The 24,790-nt window shown below is 55.4% G+C and overlaps 1 protein-coding gene across 1 annotated transcript in view; it reads right to left on the minus strand.

The window, feature by feature from the left end:
• LOC144246561 (uncharacterized) overlaps nucleotides 1–24,790 on the minus strand; it is a 1,050,450-nt gene that overhangs the window by 666,926 nt on the left and 358,734 nt on the right. The window lies entirely within an intron of this gene.

The following is a 24,790-nucleotide window of genomic DNA, read 5'->3' on the forward strand; positions in this document are numbered from 1 at the left end:
TCCCAGGGCAGCGTTTCTGCCCCGTCCCCTGTCCAGCCCAGCCTGCCCTGTGTGCGCAGTGGCCGCTGGCACGGGCTGCCCTGGACACTGTGACCTGCTGGGGACACTGAGAGCTGCCCCGCTGTGACACTGCCCTTGGGATTGCACAGGCACCAAACAAACCCCAGCCAGCACCGCCCCTTGTCATGTCCCAGGCACCGGAGAGCATCAGAGCCAGCCCCGCTCCTGGTGATGTCCCAGGCACCAGGGCACATCCCAGCCCCGCTCCTGGTGATGTCCCAGGCCCCACAAGTGTCCCAGGTGTGGGAAGAACTCATCACACAGCTCAGCCTTGACCCCAAACCAGCAGAGGCACCACGAAGGGCAGCCCTGCGAGTGCCCCAGTGTGGGAAGAGCTCCGTGCGCTGCTCCAGCTCCATGCCCCACGGGAGGATCTGTGCTGGATGATCCCCAGTGAGCCCCGGTGGGCAGAGCCCTGGTGACCCATGGTGCTGCTGATCCATGTTGGGAAGACACCCAGCTGGGGGGATCCACATCCTCCTGGCTCCCCGTGGCCTGGATTTTCTTTTCATTTCTCTTTGCCCTTTCAAAACTCTTAAAAGCAGGTAAAAATAAAGATGTTGAGCTAAGACAAGGATGGGGACATGGGGGGGTCTTGCAAGGGATGTGGGGGATGCTGGGTTTGAAGGACTTGGGGGTTCCTGGGAGGGACCTGGGAGTTGCTCAGGGCTTTGGGCACCCCAGGCTGAGCGGCTCCAGTTGCCCTGGGAGACCCTGGTGGAGGTTCCGGGCATCTGGTCAAGGACCCCCTGCCCTGGAACTGTCCCCATGTGCCCCATCCCAACGCCTCGCCCCTTGCAGCGGCTGCCCCATTCCTTACTCCCCTTCCATACTCCCCTTGCCCCTGCCTGTTCCCGTGTCCCCCCTGTCCCGTTCCCATCCTGCTCCCATCCCAATCCGGACCCCATTCTTGATCCTTGTACCATATTCCCTGTCCCTGTCCCTGTCCCAGTCCTATTCCCTGTCCCCATTCCTGGTCCCTGTCCCCATTCCCTGTCTCTGTCACCACTCCCAGTCCCTGTCTCCATTCCCATTCCCCATTCCCTGTCCCCATTCCCATTCCCTGTCCCCATTCCCATTCCCTGTCCCCAATCCCAGTGAGACATTAATTTTGAAGAATTAAGAATTTTAGGAAAGTTAAGATGATAGTTAAATTAGATGTTGCTGACTTATCAGAAGTAGATAAATGGGCTTTGTTCATAGTTAACAGTAGCTGGATCTTAGATAAGATATCCAGGATCTATTAACTCATTGCTTGCCAGCTTTATGCTTGGGTAGCTGTGCTTATCATGTGAAACAGAATGTGATAAACAGATTTCAGGGACACAAAAACAGTTGCAGACTTCCCATACTTTAGGAACCCATTAAGCACAGGAAAACGGCAAGGATTCATTTGTCACGTGTGCATGGGAAAGGCAGAAAGGTCAGAACGAGGAAGACTTATTTTACTTCCTCATTTTGGAGACCCCTCCCCAAAATGGACCCCTGACTCATTTCAGGGAACAGAACTACACATGCTTTATTGCCTTTTTGCCAATTAGCATGTGAAGCGGATCAGAGGAAGTGACAGGGATATGAATATGCATTCATATTTTGTGTATTCAAGACTTCTGTAAATATAAAAGCTTTGTAATACCTGTGATTTTTGCAGTGTGCATTAGGGAATTATCCCACGTACTGCCCAGCTGTCTCAATAAACATACACTTTCTAACTTTAAACCCGTAGAGAGTTTTTGTCCATCTCAGTTGGATATCGATATTAGATTGATATTAATATTTTAGTAAATCATTGTCCTAAAGAAGTCCTAGTATGTGCATTAACATGTCTTTTCTTAATATTCGAGTAATTATTCTTGCATTGCTTCAAGATAAACTGGTATGATTCAAAGAATATCCACTGAGGTACACATAGAACATTGATTTATCATAAGCAAATTGCAGTTGCAGAGATTTTCACTGACATTCTGCCACTTGTCATCATTTTAAAAGTGAAAAGTCAGCTATTAAAGTCAACAACAAAATTTCTAGCTTCTAACAAAGGGAAAAAAGTATATGGTTTGCACTAGATAAAATATAAATACAGAAAATGTCTCCCAACCAAGTTCCTTGCCCTGATCAAAACATCTCCCAATCAAGTTCTTCGCCCTGAACCTGGCTGATAAAGACAACTATTATCAGTAAATGTGGATGAAACGTTGCATAACTTAATAATATTCAAAATTCATGTTCTGTTCCTATTATTATTTCTTAGACAAAGAAAAAAGGGGAAAGGGGTTGGATTGAGGGTACACCCTCCTCCCCTCTGAGTCTGTTCTCATGTTTTACAATAAATCCTACAACAGTACAATACAGCTGCCTAAAATATGGACACTGGAAACCACAGACAGCATTACAAATGATCACCTGCCTCATGGACAGTTCATAGATGGATTTGATTTGTTTACAAATTATTTCTCAAGTTTGCAAACAGTTTTTCTGTTTACAGATTGTTTTCTGGGAGTTTGGTTTTTTCCCAAGGGATCAAGTGCTGAAAGGTTGTTTTTTAAAATTGGGTTTTTCTCTAAGTGTTAAATGGGCTCAGGGTTAAATAGCTTTCTGCTTTTAGAGATAAGTTCAATTTGTAACCAAGAAGCATTATGCCTGTGGCCTGAGTTCTCCCCTAACAGTTCCTGGAGGGGAATGCTGCAGCTCCAGTGTAAATTAGATGCACGCTGTCCTCTGTCCCCATGTTGGCAAAGGGCCCTTGCAGATGGGTGACAGAGAACAATACACAGAATTTTATAAAGAAAAGGAGGGTGAGGTGTTCCCATGATTGACAGGGGTCTTGACCAATCAAATATCTCCCAAAACTGCAGGCACCTCACGGGCCAGAACCTGAAGGGGCATGGAGCTCAAACCAATGAGAGCTTCCAGGCCTGGTCTTTCAAATGCCCTGTGTAAGGGGGGGCTTGGGAAATAAAATCTCTCTGTTGCCCCATCAACTCAGGAGGAGCAGTCTTTGTCTCCTGTGCCCTCGCTGCCCCACGAGACCAAAGAGATGTTCACCAGGGCCCTCCCTGTTTGTGGCTGTCCATTGCCCAGCTGAGCAGGCAGCCAGTTGTGTTTGCAGGGAGCTGCCACAGGCAGACACACAGCAGCTGGAGATTTGAATAGCAGGGCTTGGCCAATTCTTTTACTTTCAGAGTGCAAGAAAGACACAAAAGCACAAGGAAACATGGCAGTGTTTCGGTGGAGTCTCTTTGTCCTGTGAAGTTCAGTAGCTGTTGGTGTTTCTGTGCTGCTGCTAATCCCTTCCATGAAAATATTATTCCAGGAAGGAGCAACAACATCTGACACGCGCCAAGTGTTGCCCCCAGTTGCTCCAGGTGCTGCTCCCCACAGACCCTGTAGGACGGAGCACAGCCCCCAGTGCACACCAGCTTTGGCTGCCCTCTGGCAGAGAAGCCCTTTTGGGGCACAGGTTTCTGGGCAGGAGACGGGCACTGGTGCTGCCAGGGCTCGGGGGAACTCTGCTTGGGCATGGACTGTGCCTCACCTGCTGCTGTCAGCGCTGCCCGGGCCCCAGGGCTCAGAGCAGCATTCCTGCCCTGGCCCACACGTTCCCGGTCTGTGTCCCACGGCCGTGCTCAGGATGGCCACCATGTGGGACGTGTCCCGAGGAGGCCGTGCCAGCTTCTGTGGAGGCCCCGTGCCCTTCCCGCCGCGGCTGCGTCGGCAGCTGCGGGGGCTCCTGCTGCTCTGAGCCCGCAGAGCAGGGCAGCGTTTGCTGATGGGCTGAGCCCTTCCTAAAGATCCTGTTGGGCTGTCTGACACACCTGGGGCAAGGCATTCCTTCCACCCTGGGCCACTCTGGGGGGCTGGGGGTGGCCCCAGGGCAGGTGGCAGTGCGTGCAAGGGCCCTTGGTGACACGGTGCAGCATGGTCACCGTGGAATGGAACGGGACAGGGATTCCAAGGGCCCTTGGTGACACGGTGCAGCATGGTCACCGTGGAATGGAACGGGGCAGGGATTCCAAGGGCCCTTGGTGACACGCTCTGGCAGAGGTGTTGGCAGTTACAAGTTACAGTTACACTCCACAGTGCTCGGTGCACACGACGAGAGAGGACGCGAGAGAGCGGTGCTGTGAGGAGCCCTCGCACAGCCACTTGTTCCTTGCTGACCCGGAGCTTTCCCGAGGTATTACTCCTGCAGGTGAGCTCGTGGCCAGACCAGAGCACTTGGTGACCCCTGGCCTTCCCGAGGCATCTCTTCTGCAGCTGCCCTCGAGGGCAGACCGTGGCATTTGCACCATCCTTGACAGGAGTCTCCTTTCCTTGTGGCTGGAGCCCCCAGGACCAGAGTGCAGGACTTGCTGTCCTGTACCCTTGCCAAGACTTCACTCTTGCAGGTGCCCTCAAGGTACGACTGCAGCACTTGCTGACTCGGACCTTTTCCTTTTTACCTTCTGCAAGCAGCCATGAATCCAGGCAGCGACGTAGAGCACAGACCTGGGAGTGTGCCCAAGCTGGCCTGGGGGAAGGAGGAGAAAGAAGGCCCTGGAGCTGCCCCAGCACTGCAGCCTGAAGAGGTGGAGCAGTTCCAGCCACGGCAGAAGGGTGAGTGGCAGAGCTGGGCCACAGGGCTGGTGCCTGCAGCCAGCTTGGCCCCATGCCATGCCATGCCATGCCATGCCATGCCATGCCATGCCATGCCATGCCATGCCATCCCAGCTTCTGGGGCCATGCCCATGGACAGGATGGAATAGGGGCCGGGCAGACACCCCACAGCCGTGCTCCGTGCCCTTGGCCGTCGCGGGGCTGTCCCTGCCTGGGCAGCGCAGGGCTGGGCTGTGTTCTCCGGCCTCTCCCGCAGCCCCTCAGCTCGGGCTGCGCTCGCTCTTTGCCAGGTGCAGCCGTGCAGCGCACACGAGAGCAGGAACGCACCCGTGGCCGCTTCCGCAGAACAGCGCAGGTACCTGCAGCCATCCCCACCTGGGCTGGGCCTGCTGGCACTGCTCAGCCCAGCAGCACGCCTGCAGCACTCCTTGGCTTCTTGCCCTTCTCCTACAGCTCGTTTGCAAATTCATCAAGAGAATTCGGCAGGAAGAGACCAGCGCCATGGGCCCTGGGCTCAGAGCCTACTCAGAGCTCCTCGGACATGAGACCAGTGCCGCCCTGCTGGATTTGCTTGTGCAGAGGGGTGTTTCCAGAGCAGAGCAAGTAGGCAGCTGTGGCCAGGCTTCAATTCCCCCATGAGTCACACGGCTTCCCAAGCCACAGTGCTGGGCCCTGTGAGCCTTTGAGGCCATCACATTGTGGTGGGAAGGGAAGCACTTCTCTGGGGACACTGGGAACACTGGTCCCTCTGGCTGCTTTCCAAGTCTCCCTGTGCCTTCTCCAGGTGCCTGCCATGGTGAGGTACATCCACCAGTGGCTCATGGCCAATGATTCTGCAGAGCACAGGCTGGACAACGCCCTGCTGTATCTCACAGAAGCGCAGCCAAATGACGCAGTAATGACACTTCTGCGTGTGTCCCCATCCTGTGACAGGTACGGGGCCCACCTGCCCAGAGGGCTCAGGGCTCACCCCAACCCATCGCCCTGTACAGCCTGTGCCAGGTGTCTGACCCACAGAGAGTCCCAGGGCCCTCTGGCTGCTCCCTCTGCCAGCCCTGGCACGTCAGCCCCCGAGCCTGCTGCCATTCTCCCTCGCTGCCCCACAGGGGCCTGTCCCCACAGGGCTGGGCTGCCTGGCTGCTTCTGGAGAGGGGCAGTGGGTAAAGGCAGAGCCGTCGGTCAACCCAGGCCCCTAGAGATGCCCAGGCCACGGTGCTGTGTCTGAGATCCCCTGAGACAGATCTCTAACCCCACAGAGCTGCCATGGCCATGTGGAAGACCATCATGTGCACGCCCTGGACTGCAGAGCTGGCACAGCAGATACTCCTGGATGTGCTGGGGAGCTGGCCAGAGCACAGCACGTGCACCTCCGATGGGGACAAAACGGGTGTCTTTGTCCTGGCTGTGAGTTTCTGCCAGTGGCCTTTGCTGGCCCCAAGGTCACCTGTCCAGCAGCTCTCCATCCTCCTTCCCCCACTGCATCTCCCTGCCTCAGGGCCTGAAAGCTGGCCTAGGGACAGCTGCAGGGCCACCAGGCCCGCTGCTCCCCCTGTGTCTCTCTGGGCCTCTCCCTGACACGCTCGGGCCCTGTCACACGAACACCTCGGCACTGAGCGCTGTATTGGGGGGCTTCGTCCTTTGCAGGCAACTGTGGTAATATGGAAGATCCTCCAGGAGCGCTGTGTCCCAGATATAGTGGATGAGCATTTCCCGCAGTTATTTGTGCATCTGCTCTTCCAAGTGTTCTTCAGCACCAAAGAGATGCCAGAGGAGGTGGATACCTTCTGGAAGGGATGCCAGGAAGAACATGGCCTTGCCACCAGCCCCAGCAGGTGCTCTATCCCAGTCCTTCTGTCCCTGCCACATGGCCAGGGCAGGAGCCAGTGCTCCCAGTGTGACTCGGGCTTTGCTCTGCACTCAGGTTTGCAGTGAGGACCCTGAAGTCCCTGCTGTGCCAAATGGACTATGAGGATGTGGTGTTGTCAATGGAACGCAAGCGTGGCTGGGACACGCTGCTCTGTGCTGACACCCACATTTATGCCGTGGGTCTGCTGGCCAGGTGAGAGCCCCTTCTCCCCATTGCTCCCGGCATTTGTGTTCTGTGTCTGGGGTATCCCACTCAGTCCCTGTGGCTGTGGGCCAGAGGCACGAGGGACGGCCAAGCAGACTGGGAAAGGCTGGGAGAGGAGGGTGCCCAGTAGCAGCCACATCTCCAAGGGCCCAGGTCCCCCTGCAGGGTGGGGGGTAAAGACAAGAACTGCATCAGTCTGTCCTGGGAGGGGCTTCCCCCCCCGGCTCAGGGTCTTAGTGTCATAGGAGCAGGCCCCCAGCTGGGTAATCATTATCACTGACTCCATATATTTCAGAGGTCCAATCAATAATAATTATTATTAAGAAACCCAGTGTTCTTATAGATAGTTATGATATAGATTCATTTAATGGGTTTTCAAGTCTAAACATTATCACCATTAGTTAATTAAAAAATCACGCTTAGGTAGACAAATCTCCGTAACATATTCAGATGTTCACAATACCAGGTGCAGCATGTTAAGATAAGAATGTTTTTTCATTCTTTCCTCTGATCTTCTCAGACTTTCTCAGGCGATGCCTGGGAAGGTTGTCTGTTTCTCTCTGAGGCCAGAGAGCTGCTGCCACATCTTAGTGCCATTTTCCACCTTCCAGGGAGATGCACAATGAATCCATCGATTTGTGTAAAAGCATCTCAGGCTGTCTCCTTGAATTGCTCAGCACAGAGATGCCATACTGGAACTTCCCTGCCATGGCATTCTTTGTGGAGGTGAGTCTGAAGGCCGGCGCTGCCTCCCAGCTCTCTGCCCTCTCGTAGCCGCAGCTGCCTGGGATGGTGCCCACGCCCTGTGCTGCTGCCTGGTCCCCGCCCTGTGCGGTTCTGGGCTCCTGCCAGCCGGGTCCCCTGTCACTGCTCTGTGCCTTTCAGGTCCTGCATTGCCTGGACTTGGGTGCATGCAGTGACAGCATCATGGATCTCTTGTCGACACACTTGCTGAGTGAGTGCACAGAGATGCGCCGCCAGGTTCTGAGGGCCCTCCTCTTGCTCAGGGATAATCCCTCGCTGGTAAGGAGGGGCAGCAGCTGAAGCCGTGCAGGCAGCGTGGGGCTGGGGAACACAGTCGCTGGAACTTGGCTGGGCTTCAGGCACTGGGGCAGCCGCTCCCAGCTCTCCTGCCTCCCACTTCAGCTGCCCGAGGGCTGTGGGACAGGCCTTTGGCCTCTGGGCCCTGTGGCAGCAGGGTGGCCTTTCACACACCTTTGCTCCGCACAGGCCAAAAGAATGTGGAGCCTGACCGAAAGCCTCGGGGAGCTCCTGCAGGAAAATGATAGTGATGTGGTCAGGATGGCCATTGTTCTAGTTAGTGATTTGTTCCTGGATAATGACGCCCCAATACCCAGCCCCATCGCCCTGCAGCTGGCTAAGGTGCTCCTGCCACTCTTTGAACACGTAAGGCTCTGTGCCCTCAGCCACGGCCACTGGCTGCTGCCCAGACACTTGGTGCCCTGTGGAGATGCAGGCCTGCACCAACGTGGGCCAGAATCAGCTGATGCCAAGGTCTTGTTTCCTTCCTGTTACACAGGATGACAGGCATGTGCAGTGGATCTCCATGTTTGTATTTCGAACCTTGCTGTCTACTGCAGAAGAGGAAGGAAAAAAGCTCCTGATGACACAAGTGTGTCACAGCCTGCTCCCACTCTTCTTCCACTGCCATGATGAGAATCAGAGTGTGGCAGAGGTGAGGACTCGCGGGCTGCTGCTGTTCCCCTGGGAGAGGGCTTGGCTGCCTCCTGCCCTAGCACCTAGTAGGCTGGATCCTCCTCCTGGCCCTGGCACAGGGATGCTGATCCTGGGCTGTGGGGCCATTTCCGTGTCTCTCCTGCTCTCCAGGCTTCTCAGGAAACCCTCCTTTGTGTGGCCAAATTCCTGAACAGGAGACATCTTGAAAAATCTGTAAAGAAGGAGAAGCTGTGGAAGTTCATTGAGATCCTGGTAAGGAGGGCCGGGAAGCCGCAGCCCCAGCCTGGAGCAGCCCCTGAGCGCGGTGCTCGGTGTGCGGGCTGGCAGCTGTGCCCCTGCCCGCTGCTGCGGCCCGAGGCCGCGCGGGCTCTGCTCCAGGCTCCTGCGGCCCCAGCCGGGTGCCCATGGAGCCCCGGCCCGGGGGGCTGCGGGGCCAACCCTTCCCTCCTGCCGCTCTCTCCAGCTGGCAGAGGACAGCAGCAGCGTGGCCGAGCACCTGCGCCGGGCCCTGCCCTACCTGCAGAGCCCACAGGAGCCCCTGCGAGAGGCGGCCGTCAGGTTCATGGGTGAGCCACGAGCCGGGCCAGGAGGGCGTGTGGGCACAGGGCTGGCGGCGCCGCTGGCAGGGAGCTGTGCCCTGGGCCTGACAGGCTCTGTGTTCCCAGGGACGGCCGGGCGGCACCTGAGGGGGAGGAAGGAAGAGCTCCAGCTCCTCTCTGAGGGTGAGTGAGGGCAGCGGGCTGCCAGCGGGGGCTGCCGGGGGAGCTGCGAGCCCTGCCCCGGCTGCGGAGGGCTCTGCTCCCTGTGCGGACCAGGGCCGGTGTGGGCAGAGCACACAGAGCTTTCAGGGCACCTGGGGGATTCGTGGCCAGCAGCTTTGGGCTGATCCAGCTGGTCCCTGCTCCCTGCTGGCCATGGCCGGAGCCGGCTGGGATGGCCCTGGCACAGAGTCCCCTCGGGTCCCCTCAGATGTGGGAACTGACCATGGCTCTGTTCCTCTCTCTTTCAGCCCTTGAAGGCTTGGAAAATGACATCAGTGTCGACGTCGGAAGCCTGGCAGTTCAGACACTGTACATCCTCCAGGAAGCAGAGAGAGCTCCATATTCCATCTTCAATAACCTGCGTGATCGGCTCTGCAGGGCATGGGGGAGACGGCCTCGTCTGTCGGGGCTCGGCTGGCTGCGCTGCTGGAGCTCTGCAGAGAGCTGATTCCAGAGGCTCTGTCTGCTGGGGCCACCTGAGCCAGCAGGAATGTTTCATTTCTTTAACATTGTTCTTTTCTTCTTTTGTTTCTCTTTAGCATGTTAATATAGGATGTGTTGTAATAGACAGACTCCCAGGATCTTTCTTTTGCTGCCCAGGCTCTGCAGGGCCTAGGGGAAGAGGGAGAAAAGGGTTCCTGGGCTCAGCAAGCTGCCCAGGCTTGCAGGGTTGCAGGAAAAATGGCCAGAAGCCCCTTGGCCTTTGGTGGCTCTGCTGAAGCCTCTGTGCTGCCCACAGAGCAGATGGGCAGGGGCTGGAGCTGTGGAGATCTCTGTGAGAGCGGTGCCTGGAGATGGCCACAAGCCCTGTCCCAGGCAGGAAGCGCCATCCGTGTCCTCCTGCCCGTGTGTTCCTGGCTGGATTGCTGAGGGCTCCCAGGTGCCTCTTGGTGGGGCTCCTCTGGAGCTCCTGTGGGGCTGTGGCGCTGCTGCCGGGCAGGTTGGCCGGGCTGGGGAGACCCTGAGGGGACGGGCCCACGAAGGGATGAGGGGCTGCGGAAGCCCTGACAGGACAAGGCAGTGGGATGGCACGGGGGGGACGTGTGAGGGAGTGGGTAACGTTGGCTCGGGGAGGAAAGTGGGTTGGAGCCAAAGAGACCACTCACCTCGATGTTCGTGTGGCAAACAGAGCACATTTATTCTCAAGCCCTTCCTTCTAAAGGGCCTCTGAAAACCCAGTCTGGATGATTTCACTGGTCTGATCTCTGTGCCCCTTCAGATTCTGGCCTAGGGAATGCCTGCAGCCTTGGGACAGCTGCAAACAGGGAGCATTCCCTGCCACAAAGAGCCAAGGTGGGGCTGCAGGGCAGCTGCTCCAGCCCCGACTGCACTGCTGAATGCTGTGCTCTGGGGCTGGGGCTCCCTGCACAGGGGACTGCACTGGTGTGCCAGGGGAGACAGAGAAGCTGCAGCTTCAGCCTAACTGAGGTGGGTTTGTGGGCTGGGAAGAGTGGGGAGGCTCCAGGAGATTCACAGAGCTCATCCTGCTGCAAGGACGAGGAAAAGGGAGCGGGAACTCAGCAGTGAGGAGAGCTGGGGGCTGGAGAGCAGCTCTGAATGACACTAAAATCCCACCAGACCTCTGAGACATTGCTGCTCCTCAGCAGTGAGAGGATGAGTCTCTAAGCCTGGGGGCTCGGCCTTCCTCATGGTGAGGGGCACCAGGGAAGGCAACAGTGTTATGGAGACTGGAATGGGCTGGGAACTCACTGGGGGAAAAGAGGGAGCAGTTGGGAAGTAAAAGGCAGGTGGGGGAGAGAGCTGGTCAGAGAAGTGCTGAGCTACTGCTTGAGCAAGCTGCAAAATTCATTTGGGGTCATCCCAGATTGATTCAATTTCAGAAGTTATTGAACAAGCTTATTTTTTGGGTGGTGCCATGTTTTCTCTTGGAGGTGTACACTCTGCAAACTTGAGCTGTGTTGCTGAAATGCTCCAGCCAGTCTGTGCTGCAGGGCACCCCATTTCTCCTTTGGCTGATTGCAGCCCGGTGCTGAGCTCCAGCAGGGCCCTGGCAGAGCCCAGAGCAGCCTCAGCACCCGCAGAGCCCGGCTGCAAGGAGAGAAACCAGAAAGCCCCGTCAGCTGAAGGCTCCTGTCCCCTTGTCCCAGCCGCCCGCGGTGCCCAGGCCATGCTGGCCGTGCCAGAGCTGTGCCCAGAGCTGCCCATCACTGCTGCCTTTGGGAGCAGAGCAGGAGGGCAGGACATGTGCCCAGCCTGCAGCCAGCCACGGCACCTCCAGCCCTCAGCAGCTGCCCAGAGCAGGACGCTCCTGTGCTCGCTGCCATCTCCCCAAAGCTCTGATCCCACCATCCCCAGCAGACAGGACCCACCTCACGCCATCCCCCGCTGGAAGAAAAGATGCTCCCAAACGATGCCCTCAGCCTTCTCCAAGGGCACGGCCCATCCACACCACAGCTGCTCCCAAGCACTTCCTGATCCAGACTGGACTCCACCTGAAACACTTCCTCTAGAAAGACAAACATCAAATTATGGAAAATAGGTTACAGAGAAAAAGGGGAACAAGAAAAAAGGTCAAAAATCTTATCTCTGTCAGGGCCCTAAGGAAGGCCCAACCCCTGCATGCCAGGGAAAAACCCACCATGGGTGAGGGAATCCCAGGCTTTCTCCCTTCCCCTGCACGGCCCCCATGGTGATCCCAAAGCAAACAAGGGCAGTGGAGCAGCCCAAGTCCTTCCTTGCCTGCAAAGCAAAGCAGCCCCTGCACAGGGTCTGGAGTCCCACCTCTGCTCCCACCATGGGGGTTTGTTTGTGTCAGGCTGGCTGCCCCAGCCCAGCCCCAGCCTGGGGCACGGTGGGTGCTGGGGGCTGTTGGCAGGGCCAGGAGCCCACTCCCATTTCATATCCACCCCAGCCCATGTCCCCAGCCCTGCCAAAAGCAGCCTGACAGCCGACTGAAGGATCAGCTGCATCCGCCCCAGCAAAGGGGGAACCTTTGGTTCCCAGTCAGGCTGAGCAATGCCGAAATCTGGGAGCATCCCCCTGCGTGTGGACTGATCTGCAAATTCCCTGTGGAACCTGGCTTTCAAGGAGATGTCAGAATCAAAGTCCACCATCTTCAGCCTGCCAGAGACCAGGTGGAGCAAGAGGTTGTCATCCTTGACATCATCCTCGCTGTCCCCAGCAGCAGCAGCCCCACCTGGGACAGCTTCTCCAGGGGCTCCTTCTTCCCTGGGCCAGACCAGGCTGTCAGGGCTCTGCCCAGGGCCCCAGCATCCATGAACCATGGCCAGCAAAATCAGGGGGATGGTGGCCCCCTGTGCTTGCCACACCAGGTCTCCAGCTCAGCTACAGCCCATGACCTGCGTCTTCATTTCTGCTGACCCCTGCTCAGAGCTACAGGCAGGACAAATCCTGTCTGGTTGGCTTTGCCACTGAGTGCCAAGCGATGTGTGCAGCTGTTACCTGCCAGGCCCCTGGATCCAACTGTGCACGTGGATCTCTCCCATCTTCTAGGGCAGAGGAACTCCCTTCACCCAAGGATCACGGAAAAGCTCTTCTAAGGATGGCCTGTTCAAGGGCTGCATGGACAAACACCTCTTAATGACATCCAGGCACTCTGGGGAGAGAAACCAGCAATCACCAGTCAGTTGCAGAAGTTGCCCCCTGTTCCCATGCCCAGGCCATGCTGGGTGTGCCCAGAGCTGGGCCTAAACTTCCCCATGGATTCTCTGTTTGGAGGAGAGCAGGAGAGCAGGACATGTGCCACCTCCTCAGCAGCTGCCAGAGCAGAATGCCCATGAGCTGCTGCTGTCTCCCAGCACTGGTATTCCCCCTGTGCCCACAGATGAGGATCCACCTTGAGAGAGCCATGGTGGGAACAAGATCTTTCCCCAGATATCTCCTGGCCCCTCCTGAATGGGAGCTTCCCCATGACCAGGTGGTGCAGCAGGAGGCCCAGGGACCAGATCGTCGCTGCCTCACCGTGGTAGCATTGCTGGTGGATCCCCTCTGGTGGGCTGTAGGACAGGGTTCCTGTGGAACACAGACACAGTTCATCAGGGGGATGCTGCAGCCTCCAGCACCTGGAGGAGCAGCCCCCGCGCCTCCTCCTCCGGCAGGAACCCCCGCTCCGCCAGGAAACCCGACAGGTCCTGGCACCTCTCCGGATGCCCCAGCACCAGCACAAAGCTGTCAGGGAGCTGAAGCCACTGCAGGAGCTGAATGACACCAGCACAGCCAGAGGAGACCTTGTCCAGCAGCGCGATCTCCAGGGCTGCGCTGGTGCCGTGGGGCTGCGGGAGGAGCACGATGCCGTCAGTGGGGCTGATGCCGTGCCGGGGGTCGGGAACCCCTCGGCCAGCCCGGGATGCTCTGCGCCCTGCGCTGGCCCCACGCCCGCTCTCCCTCCAGGCGTCCTGGCAGCTCCCACCCTGCCGGGCCCCGGCTCATCCCCGCCCGGCACGGCCCGGCTTCTGCCGCTGGCCCGGCTCACTCACCAGCTCACCCTAGTGCTGGTTGCTTTCGCTGCTTTCGCTGCTTTTGCTGCCACTGCAGCCGCTGCAGCTGAAATTCCATGTCCGTGTGTCCCCGTTTCCATGTGTCCCCGTGTCTGTGTGTCCCTGTATCCATCTGTCCCGTGTCCGTGTGTCCCCGTGTCCATGTGTCCCCGTGTCCGTGTGTCGAGTGTCCGTGTGTCCCCGTGTCCGTGTGTCCATATCCATGTGTCCCTGTGTCCGTGTGTCCCGTGTCCGTGTGTCCGCTGCCCGCTCGCCCCCGTGCCCAGCCCCGCGCTCCCCGGGGCAGCTCCTGAGCCTGTCCAAACACGGGAACTTTGCCGTGTCCAGCCCAGACCCAGAGCCTGGACTCCTGCCCAGGGGCACAGGAATCCCCTCGGTCACTGCTGTGCATTGTCCCTGCTGAGGGTCAAACACTCTTGGAGCACATTCCCTCAATGCTGAATTTGTACCTGACCCAAGAACTGCACTTAGTCCCCAGCACTGATCTCCAAAAAGAAAACACCAAAAAACAAAACAAAACAGGGGAAGGCAAACTGTGTGTAGCTCATGATATTTTACACTGTCTAAAACTTGCCACGTCTTGGATCATAAAAGTGAGATCCACTTGCAATTAGTGGGAAGGAGAAGTAGTGAAAGATAGAAAAGGGTAGTATAAAAATAAACAGAGAAATACATCTTGGATTGTTTCTTTCCATTTTCATTTCATTTCTTAAAAGCTGTTTCAGTTTTCCAAGAACCTTTGCTGGAAGACGAGGAAGCTTTGAGCAGCTTTTGTCACAAGATGTGCCACCAGCTGCAGCTTTTCTTTGCCTTTCCACACCATGTGTGCAGCTTGACTCTTGCAGAAAAGTGGGACAAATAGTTGAAGAACTTTACAATTTGTTCTTTCTTTATCTTGTGGGCTGGGCAGTTGGGCCATTGGTGAGATTTTCACTGTTATTGTTCTACCCTAAGAAACCATGATGGGCTACCAGGAATTGTCAGGGAATGCAAGCCTGACTGAATGCAGAGAAAGAATCTCCAGAGCCTGCAGCCAGAAATGGAGAGCTGTGTGATAATAATTCCAACATCCCCATGGACAGCTGAAAGTGATGTAGAAGATGGAAATGGGCTGACAGAGGGAGTTTGTTTCTGTGTTCAGTTTAGAAGCTTCCACATCTCATGCACTGATATATATCAAGAGTTCAATCAGTTCATGAAAAGCACCAGAACAATCTGGACCTTTCAGGAGATGACTGTAAGAACCTGAAAAGGAGAAATGCAGGCAATGACTTGGTGAACTTTGTCTGGAAGAAGGGTCACTTTTTCCAAATAATTTCTAATCCATCTCCTCTGCATTTGTCTTTCTGAAAAAGGCCATTTTCATCCCAGATTCCCCATGAAATGGGAACCCTGAGCTTGTGGAAGTGCCTGAAAAATGTCCTGTTCCTCTGCAGGGACACTCGGGCTGAGACAGGTGCCGGAGCCCTCTCTGGGGAAGCCTCCTCCGAGCTGGAATTTGTGCTCTGCTTGGAGAGGAGGAGGGCCGCAGGACATTCCATCTGCGCCGCTGCCCCGCAATGGGCGGGAACGCTGTGGGGAAGGCTGGGGGACACTGGAGCGGGATATGGATGGCACTGGGGGGACTGAGAGGGCCTGGGAATGAACTCAGGTGTATTGGGAGGGACTGGGCTGTACTGGGAGGGACTGGAGGGGTTGAATGGGCTGTTCCCGCCCGCACTGCCTCCCATTGGCCGAGGCTCCTGCCTATCACGGCTCCAACCAATCAGCGTCAGGAATCATGGCTTTGGGAGCAGTGCCTGGAGTCTGCGCCATCTTTTCTTTTGCCTACAACTCCCGTCATGCTCTGCGGCCCCATAGAGCCCCAGTAAAGCCGGGACTACAACGCCCGTCATGCCCCGCGCTCCACAGAACCCCGGTACCGCCCCCATCTGTCCCATCAGTGTCCCCCAGACCCTCCGGGACCCCCAAGTGCCCCTCAGCGCCCATTAGGGACCCCCAAAATTTTACTGGCAAAATACAAAAGAACAAGAAACTTTGGAAAAGCGTTTAATACAAATCCAATCCAACTTAAATCACTTGTCACAGCTGTAACTTCATTCCCTCAGCCCATTTAGCCTGGAAAGCCCTAAACACTGAAGTTGTTCAGGTACCCACAAATGTTCCATATAAAGAGCATTAGAAGGGGAGGAAAGAGAGAGAGAGACAGGAAGACAGAAGCTCCACAGAAAGACACACATGTGGCTCCCAGCTCTGGGGCTCCAGTGCTGGCGAGACACAAACCCCAGGAGAAGGCAGAGTCCATAAGAGAGGCTGACATTGTGCTCCTTGGTTTTAAGCCCCTGGGCCTTCGTGGGCCTCCCCCCAGTTGGGACTTCTGATATCTCAGGTGTTCAGAGCTGGGTGAGCGCTGTCCCATCTGTGTGACTGATTGACAGCTCAGCCCAAGGTGTCTGGGGACATTGATCTCATCCAGCCTCTGACAGCGACCACGGTGACACTGGGGAACCTCATGGAGCCTCATGGAGCCATGGGTCAGTTGTGACAAGGCAGGTCCAAGGACACCCTGGTGACACTGGGGAACCTCATGGAGCCATGGGTCAGTTGTGACACTTTGGGGACCTCGTGGAATCAGAGGGGACCATTGCGAAGCTCCCATGGATCCAAGGGCCCAGGGTGACACTGTGCAGCCCAGAGTGTCACAGAGGAGCCATTGTGACACTGTGGGTCCCCATGGAACCAAGGGAACATGGGACAGGCTGATGCCTTAAGTTTTAGCTTCCATATTTTCCCAATTCTGTCCTGTATCTGTAACTCTAAACTTCATGCAGAGTGTCAGCAAGTTTTCTTACAGTGTAGTCAGACAAAACAATCCTTTTCCTGCCCGAGAACCAAAGACACCGCTGCAGCTTTGGGCCCATAAAGTGAAAACAACAGCAAATTGAGGAGAGCAGACTGGGAGGGTGGGGCTGCATAATCTGAAGGTGTAATTGGACAATTAACCTCAATATGGAAATGAACCAAATCTTACAAAAGTGTGAAAATGCGTGACCTGGCGTCCATCCTGGATGTACCCTCAGCCAGGCCCTTGTGCTGCCCAGGTGAATCCTTTGAAGGCCTTTCTAATAAATCCCCACTTTACTCCTGTAACACTGTCCAGCCTCTGCTCTAGGTGGCCTCTCAAGGCATCAAGGCCTGGCTGGCTGGGCCACCTGGGGGCCACCTGACAGGTCCAGCTGACCTTGGCATGTCCAGGGCTGCTGCTCATCTGCCCCTGGAGCACTGGGGCTCGGTGCTCTCCTTCCTGTGGAAAGAACTGTCCTTCTCCTCCAGGTGCCCATGGCCAACATTTGGATTCCTCTTCTTAGTTTGCTTCTATGCAAAGATTGTTCCCAGATGAAACCTGCCAGGACAGACAGGTCTGGCTGGCTTGGCCACCCAGGGGCCACCTCTCATCTTCCTGTGAAACACTGGGACCCTGTGCTTTTCTTTCTTATGGGAAAAAAGCACCTTTCACATCCAGGCACCCATGGCCAAAGTTGGGAATCCACCTCCAGGATTCCCTATATCCAAGGATTTCTCCCAGGTGAAAGCTTCCAGGAGAGACAAGTCTGGCTGGCCTTGGTCTCCAAAGAGCTGATTCTTATCTGCCTTTGAAACACTGGGGCTTTGTGCTTTCCTTTATGATGAAAAGAACTCTTCTTCCTGCCCAGGTGCCCATGGCCAGAACTGAGATTCCACCTTCAAAATTCTGAATATCCAAGGATTTCCCCCAGATGAAAGGTGCCAGGAGAGACAGGTCTGGCTCTCTTGGCCTATGGTGACCACCTCTCATCTTCTTCCAAAACACCTGGGCTCCACGCTTCTCTTTCCTGTGGGAAAAACCATCCATCTTGACCAGATGCCCGTGGCCAAAGTTTGGAATCCTCCTCCAGAATTCCCTAGGTCCAAGGATTTCTCAGTGACAAAAGCTGCCAGGACAAACAGGTCTGGATGGCTTGGCCTCCCAGGAGCCTTCTCTCTCTGCTTCTGCCCCTGCAACAGTGGGGCTCTGGGCTTTCCTTCCTATGGAAAAGAACCGTCCTTCCTAACAATGCAGAAATGGCCAAAACCGGGGTTCCACCTCCCAGATTCCCTAAATCCAAGGGTTGCTTTCAGACAAAAAAATACCAGAACAGAGAGATCTGGCTGCCCTTGGCCTCTGATGGTCACCTTTCATCTGCCCCTGAAACACCGGTGTTCTGTGCTTGCCTTCCTATGGAAAAGAACTGTCCTTCTCCTCCAGGCAGCCAGGTCTGAAACTGGCATTCCACCTCTAAAATTCCCTATATCCAAGGACAAAATCTGCCAGCACCATCTGATCTGGCTGCCTTTGGCCTCTGGTGGCTGTGGCTCATCTGCCCCTGCAGCACTGGGGCTGGGTTGTTCCCTTCCTGTGGAGACCATGGTGGCACGGTGAGGACCTGGTGCAACCATGGAGTCCATTGGGACTTTGGGGCCATGGTGACACCGTGGGGCTCCATAGAACCCAGAGACCACCATGACTCTGTGGGGCCTTGTGGAACCGTGGAGACCATCCCAACCCTTCAGGGCCTCGTGTCACCAAGGGGGCATTGTGACACCTCAGGGCCTCCTGGAAACAAGGGACCATTGGGACACTGTGGGGCTCCATGGAATGAGGGGAACATGGAGCAGGTCTGGCAGGTTTGGCCTCCCAGGGGCCACCTGACAGGTCTGGTTGATCTTGGAATGTCAAGGACTGCTTCTCATCTGCCCATGAACCACTGGGGCTCCGTGCTTTCCTTGCTATGGAAAATAACTGTCCCTCTTTTCAGACATCCATGGACAAAATTGGTACTTCCCCTAAAAAATTTCCTGTATGCAAGGGTATCTGCCAGAAAAAGACCTGCCAGCTCTGGCTGGCCTTGGCCTCTGATGGTCGCATCTCAGTTGCCTCAGAAGCACAGGGGCTCTGTGCCTTCCTTCCTGCAGAAAAGAACTGACCCTCTTGTCCAGGGGCCATGGCAGGAGCTGGAATGTGGCCGCCAAAGTTCCATCTATCCTAGGATTGCTCCCAGACAAAAGCTGCCAGGACAGACAGTTCTGCCTGGCCTTGGCCTCTGGTGATATGAGCAGAATGTTTTCATTTGCAAACACCTTGGACAGGGCCCAGAGATCTCCTGAGCTGGGTTTTGCAGGCCTCAAGAACATAACCCATGTATGGAGGCTGATGTGCCTGGGCTCAGCTGTGAAGAGACTGAGGACAGATCAGGAGTGGCCTGGCAGGGCTTGAAAGGTGGATTCCGAAATGGTGGAGCTTTTCTCCATAGTGGGAATCAGGCAGGGAGAGAAATTATGCCCCAAATGCAGCTGTGGAAGTCCAGACTGGACACAGGAGGAGAAAGGAATTTCCCTCCCAGGGCAGGGCTGTGGTGCAACACGTCCCCAGCAGGAGCCTGGAGCAGCCCAAGGCTTTGTGTGGCCAGGCAGGGGCAGCAGGAGGCAGAGCTGCCAGCAAAGGAAGGGCCAGCGAGGTGGGGCAGCCGGGGGTGACGACAGCCTGCAGGGACAGAGGCGCAGGGCAGGGACACCGTGGGACAGCCTGGGCTGCAGAGGGCTCAGGGATGTGCAGCAGCTGCCAGGCCCTGACAGAGCCAACCTGTGCAGCCCTTTGGCCATGGCTGCTGGCCCTGGGCCTGAGGCCACGAGGGGACAAGTGACCCTTGCAGCCCTGGGGCCTCAGTGCCTCCTTGTCCCTGCTCAGCAGCCTGGCAGGGGCTGCCCCATGGTCCTGCCCTTGGCACTGCCCATCCCCACATGCCGGTGCCCATCCCGGGAAGAGCCCTGAGCAATGAGGGAGGGACAGGATCTGCCTTGCCAGGGGCTGGGGCTCAGGCCTGGGCCCTTTGCATTCCTGAAACACATCCAGGTTTGCTCAGCACCAGAGACACCTTTCCCTTGCTTGTGCCCTGCTGTCATCACTGACTCCAGTGTTCTGCTCTGACGGGAACCTGGGGAAACTTTCTCAGTCCTGTTCCTCAGTGGGACCCATTAAAACTTCAAGAAACTTTGGAGTTTTAATTTAACTTTGAGTTCTTTAGAAGTTTTTTGAAGACACTCTCAGGGACTGAGTCTGATGTAAACAACACCAAAGCCCTGAGAGGGTCATTAAAGTTTTCCTATTCCAGTTGTGGAGAAAGATTTCAAAGTGCTTGTAAGAAATACACATTCCTATTTTAAAGGATGTATTTTATTACATTTATCTTTAGATCAGAGGCGATTGCAGCATTCTGTGATTGATATTGAGCCAGGGTCTCCCCTCAGGAGCTCTGGCCTGCTCAGAGAAGCTGTGCCCTGAGCTCTGGCCCAGCGTGGACAACCTTGCTCCACATTGCCCCAGCCCATCCTGTGTGTCCTCACTCACCTGGGACCTGCTGTGCCTGCAGAGCTGGCTGCACCCAGCCTAAGAGGGGCTTTCCCTTTTTCTATGTTTGGAGCAATCTAAAACCCCTGAGTTTCCCCATGAAAACAGACACCCTCCTCAGGTGTGTGCCAGCCCAAGGTGCCACCAAAACCATCCAGACCGGGCTTGGGCCAGCTGTGAGGGTGGATCATCAGCCCCAGCTGCACTGGGCACTGCAAGGGGCTGTGGCCATGGGCACTGCACTGACCCCACTGCTGGGTTTGGCTGCCACGGCAGCCCTGAGAAATTAAACTGTCCTTGGAAACACTGGGGAGGACTGGGACATACTGGGGAACACTGGGAATGCTGTGGGAGACACTGGGACATACTGGGAGTGATCCTGTGGGGCACTGGGACAGCCTGGGAACATGAGGAATGCTGAGGGGGAATCTGGGTGGGCTGGGACACACTGGGACATACTGGGAGTGAAACTGTGAGTGAAACTGGGGGATACTGGGACAAACTAGGGACATTGTGGGGAAGACTGGGCAATACTGGGGCATACTGTGGATGACATTGGGATGAACTGGGAGGGCCTGGGAATGAACTCAGGTGTATTGGGAGGGACTGGGCTGTACTGGGAAAGATTGGAGGGGAACTCGGTTTCTACTGGGCTGTACTGGGGATGAACTGGGCTGTGCTGGGACGGCCTGGAGGGGCACTGGAGCTGTACTGGAATGGGCTGTTCCCGTCCCCGCCACCTCCCATTGGCGGAGGGTCCCGCCCATCACTGCTTCCAACCAATAAGCGTCAGGGATCATGGCTTTGGGGGCGGTGCCTGGGGGGTCTGCGCCATCTTTTCTTTTGCCTACAACTCCCATCATGCCCCGCAGCCCCATAGAGCCCCATTAGGGCCGGGACTACAACGCCCGTCATGCCCCGCGCTCCACAGAACCCCGGTACCGCCCCCATCTGTCCCATCAGTGTCCCCCAGACCCTCCGGGACTCCCAAGTCCCCTCAGCGCCCATTCGGGACCCCCCAAAAGCGTCCTCGGATCCCCTGAGTGCTCCCAGCCCCACAGGTGCCCGGTACAGCCACTTCTGGGAATTCCTCTCCTCTCATCCCCCGCGGCCCCAGAGCCCCTCAGAACACAGTTCCGCGCCTAAAATTCCTGCCGCGCCCTGTGCCCTGAGGAACCCGGTTAAATCTCCCCAAGCTCCCCCGAGTGCTCCCCGGACCCCGAAGGGCCCCAAATTCCCCTCGCTGACCTCCAGGGCCCCGGACCCCCGAGTGCTCCCCCGGACCCGAACTGCCCCTCAGGATCCCTGAGTGCCCCTCCAAGCGCCCGCCCGGCTCCCCCAGGGGCCCCCAGACCCTCAAGTTCTCTCTGAATTCCCTCCCCAGACACAAAACTGCCCCAAATGTGCCCAGAAATGTCTCCGTGGGCCCCAAAGTGGCCGCTATTACACTGCCTGTGAAAATGGTAAAATAATTATGACAAAGATAATAAAAATAAAGGAAATTAGAATAAAAAGGGCAAAATCAATAGCCAATAGTGGTCAATGAATTAATGAAGGGAATTGTGTTACTTAGAACCAATGACCAATACGTTTTTGGTTGCAAAAAACATACAGAGATTTTTTTATAGAAGCATTAAGATGAAATGTTAAAATATAGAATAATATTTATATGCATAAGCAAAATAAAATTTTAATTATTATTATCAAAAATCAATTAGTTTAATTAATTTAATTAAAAAATCACTTAATTTTAATTATGAAGAAAAATGCACAATTTTTAAAAAATGTTTTGGGATGTCAGTCCCAGGTGGGCAATATCTGTGGGTAAGGGGATGTGGTAAATGGATGTGATTCATGCTGAATAAGTTGTTGTCCTAGATTGCAAGGCAAGATGTATTCAATTGCCATCTGTTAGAGGTTGGTTCACTGCATTGTTTATTTTATCTTTTTATTTTCTTCCCTAATAAAGAACTGTTATTCCTGCTCCCATATTTTTGCCTGAGAGTCGCCCTTAACTTCAAATTTATAGCAATTTACAGGGAGGGGGTCTACATTTATTTTTTTCCCCATTTCAGGGAGGGTCCTCCCTTCCTTAGCAGACTCCTGTCTTTGCAAACCAAGACAGATTTTGGCACCCAACGTGCGGCTCGAGGGCACAGGAACAAAAAAGGGAATAACAGTTCTTGAGTAATCCAATTTCTGTGTGCTGCTACAGAAACCTCGTTCAGCGGCACCCTGTGCTCCAGCCTGCCCTGGTTTGGGTGGCACGGAACCGTGGCTGCATTTCTCCATTTGCAGGCCCTGATCTAAACACGGCTCCTACAGCCAAGGCTGCTGTGGCTGTTCTCCGGTTTGTTTTATGGGTGAATAAGGGGAAGAATTCATGGATGTTTAACTTCCTCTGGGAAGCAGGCACATGGATTCACAGCTGTCACACACTGACTGTGTGCTTTTGGGGTTACTTTAATAGTGGCACCTACTGTGAGGAAATGACACCGGGGGAAATTTTCTCCCAAGCCTTTAACCATCTCTTTGGGGCTGCCCCACCAGTTTGTGAAGGGCTCAGATCCACTCCAAATACCAATGATCTCATACAGGGGCTGTGTTGCTGTTAGCCCTGTTCTATTTGGCACTGAGAGACAAGGAAAGATTAACCTGGATAACCACCCTGACACCCAGCCCAGAACCTGACATGGCCCCAGAGACCAGGGATGCTGCTGCCCCAGAGCCTGACCCTGCCCCACAGCCACCCCAGATATGAACCACCCAGACTGGGTGGGGGTCTGGTGAGGGAGATGCAGGAGATGCTGAAGGAGTGCATTTCCCCAGCTGGTGAGAAGCCCTCCCCCTGCCCCAAAAAAGGAGAGTCTGATGGGGCAGCAGTGGAACCCACAGATGTTACAACTGTCCAGGTTCCAGCTGAGCCACAAAGGCAGCCACAGCCAGCAGCAGTCGCCCCTGTGGAAACAAGGAGGTCTAAGATGGAATCAGAGCAACCAGATAAGGGAAGGCCCTCACAACCCATAGGGGAACCAAAGGTTGCGATCATCACCGAGTCCCTGACGCACAAAAGTCTCTGTAACCTGCACAAGGACATTGAATGACGGAGACGTGAGGCTTATACAACCTGACTGCTTCAAGTCTGAGACCTCATGGGTACAGGTGCCCAGCTGGATGGTGGTGAGGCAAGGAATTTGGGACCCTTGACTGAGGACTCAGGTATGAATCAGATTTTTGTAAGGGAGCCAGGGTCCCTTTCCCTCTGGGAGTGGATTTTAATGAGTGTCAGAGAGAGGTTTGTCCACAGGGAGAGAATGCAGGAGCACCAGCACAGAACGTGCTGGGAAACCCTTGAGGAAGGGATCCAAGAGCTGAGGGAAGTGGCAGCATTGGAGGTACTCTTTGGGAGGGATGGACAGCATGATAATGACCCCGACAAGGTCAGGGGCACAGGGCAAATGCTGTGGAGTCTGGCAAATCTTGGGCCATCTCAATACACCACCTTCATTGCCACGATCAATGCCGATAACAGCCGAGAGACAGTGGGCTCTGCTGCCAGCAGCTGAGAAATTGTGAGAGTATGATCCATGGCCCAGTGCAGGCTCATGGCTCTGCTGTGGGCAAGGAACTCAAAGAGGAGATGAGGGAGATGAGGGTGGAGGTGAGGAGGAACAGTTCCCACATTGCCCCAGTGCGAGTCACAGGCCCCAGAGTCAGAGCCCAACGTTCCCCAGCCAGAGAGAGAGGGTACACCCCACGGGCTGGCCTGGGGTTCTTTCTGCGTGACCATGGGGAAGACATGGGAAGGTGGGATGGGAAACCCATTTCTGTCCTGGCAGCGTGGGTGAGTCAGCTCAAGGAGGGAAGCACTGACCAAGGGAATTCCAGTAAAGTGAAGGCAGCCTCAGCCTCCCATGACCAAGCTGCCGGGTATGATCTGTCAGATCTCCTTGAAAGTACCTATACCATGTGGGCTTAGGAAAGAAATAATAACCAGTGTTAGAGGGGCCCTGTCTCTAGCCAGGGAGAGGCACGGGAAAACCGGATCTTCTGGACAGTGTGGATCCGATGGCCTGGCACATCAGAGCCACAAAAATATGATGCTTTAGTTGATACTGGTGCACAGTGTACTCTGATACCATCGGGACATGTGGGGGCAGAGCCTGTTTCCATTGCTGGTGTGACAGGGGGATCACAACAATTGACTCTGGTGGAAGCCGAGGTGAGACTGACTGGGAAGGAGTGGAAGAAACATCCTATAGTGACTGGCCCAGATGCTCCGTGTATCCTAGGCATAGACTTCCTCCGGAACAGATATTACAAAGACCCAAAGGGACTCAGGTGGGCTTTTGGCATAGCTGCTGCAGAGGCAGAGGACATTAGGCAATTGAACACCTTGCCTGGACTGTCAGAGAACCCATCTGCAGTAGGACTCCTGAGGCTGGAAGAGCAACAAGTACCAATTGCCACCTCGACAGTGCACCGCCGGCAGTATTGAACGAATCGGGATGCCGTGATCCCCATCCACAGAATGATCCGTGAGCTGGAGAGCCAAGGGGTGGTCAGTAAGGCCCACTCACCCTTCCACAGCCCCATCTGTCCTGTGCGCAAATCTGACAAAGAATGGAGATTGACTGTGGACTATTGTGGCTTGAATAAAGTAACTCCACAGCGCTGCTGTGCTGGACATGCTGGAACTCCA

The sequence above is a fragment of the Lonchura striata genome, chromosome 6 (genome assembly GCF_046129695.1).
Source record: "Lonchura striata isolate bLonStr1 chromosome 6, bLonStr1.mat, whole genome shotgun sequence".
NCBI lineage: Eukaryota > Metazoa > Chordata > Aves > Passeriformes > Estrildidae > Lonchura > Lonchura striata.